Genomic DNA, 1,470 nt, shown 5'->3' with positions numbered 1-1,470 from the left:
CCCCCTCCCACTCCTGACCTTCCGCCACGGGCGGCTGTGCTGCGGCCGGTCGGGAACTCCGATAACCACAATAGATGGCATCACGTGATGTCGCACTAATTAATCCCCGTCCAAAATGGCCTACGCGCGCCTGGTTGGATGCGTTTTTTCCCCCTTTTCTGCATGTGTCTGAGAAGCAACTGGAGCCGGGACAAGAAGCGGGGGGGGGGGGGGGGGAGGGGGGTGGCTTGTGCGGCTTGCTCTCTCCCTCTCTCTCTCTCTCTCTCTCGTCCTCGCTCAGCAGGGGGATCCGCCGTGTGTCGTGGCGGGCCCGTCAGAGGCTGGGGGGGGGGCCCGGGCGGGGGTTGTGTGGGCGCGGGCGGTTCCCGTGTCGTTGGCGGGGGGGGTGGTGTTTTGGCGGTTTGTGGGTGTTGTTGGTCTGGCGCTCTCCCTCTCTCTCTCTCTCTCTCTCGTCCTCGCTCAGCAGGGGGATCCGCCGTGTGTCGTGGCGGGGCAGACGGAGGCTGGGGGGGGGGGGGCGACGGTCGCACCGCCAGTAACACCGACAGTTGACACAGTAGGTGGGCATTTCCTCCGGGGGCAGAGACACACACACACATGCATGTATATGTATGGCGGGCGCTAGATGCACCCCAGGCTTAGTCGTGTTATGAGCGGGCTGTTTTTATTTCCCCCCCCCCCCGCCCCCTTTAAGTTCCTCCCCTCGGTGGCTGGGGCTTCTTTTTTCTTCCCCTGCATTCGGCGCAGGCCACAGAGACTAGACACGGCTGACGGTGGAAGGCCCGGGTACTTGGTGGGGGCTGGGTGGGTGGGGGGAATGCGCCGGCTTGGGGGAGGGGGCTGGGAGGCCTTTGCGCGCGTCGCGATGTGTCTGTCCGAGGGCGAGTCTTCGTCGGCGCCCCGCTCACTGGTCCGGTAAATTGACAGGTCTCGGTGGGTGGGCCACAGGGCGCGGCGCTTGGTAGGTGGTCGCAACAGGGGAGGTGCATATACACGCACCCAAGGGCGGAGGATCGGTCCGTACTGGCTCCTTTCGGGTAGCACAGTGCCTCGGCGAGCGGCCACCCCCGCCGCCGCCGTCACACCACTCCCCCCCCCCTCCCCCCCTCTCTCTCTCCCTCTATCTCTCTCTCTCCCTCTCTCGCCTCTTCCTCCTGCGCTCTGAACGTATGCCCTTTTGCCCGTCCTCTTCCCTTCCTGCGCCTGACGCCCTGCGACTGGCTCCGCCCTTGTCTTCGCCTCCCCTGCCTGACCTTGCCCCTCTTGCGCTCCTTCCCCCCTCGGTCCTCCTCCTCCGATCGGCTCTCTGTCGCCGGCTTCTTGCATGGCACCCGGCCCCTGCGCCAGTGCCATAGAGGCCCTCCTCCCCTCAACCCCAGCCACCCTTTCGAGCAGCCGCCGCGCCCCCACCCCGCCGCCCTCGCACCCCATCGCCGACTTCCTTCTGTCGGAACCGGCCAGCTGAATGTC

Source organism: Fonticula alba (assembly GCF_000388065.1).
Source record: "Fonticula alba strain ATCC 38817 unplaced genomic scaffold supercont2.1, whole genome shotgun sequence".
NCBI classification, from domain to species: domain Eukaryota; order Rotosphaerida; family Fonticulaceae; genus Fonticula; species Fonticula alba.
Note: the sequence above shows the minus strand (reverse complement) of the source record.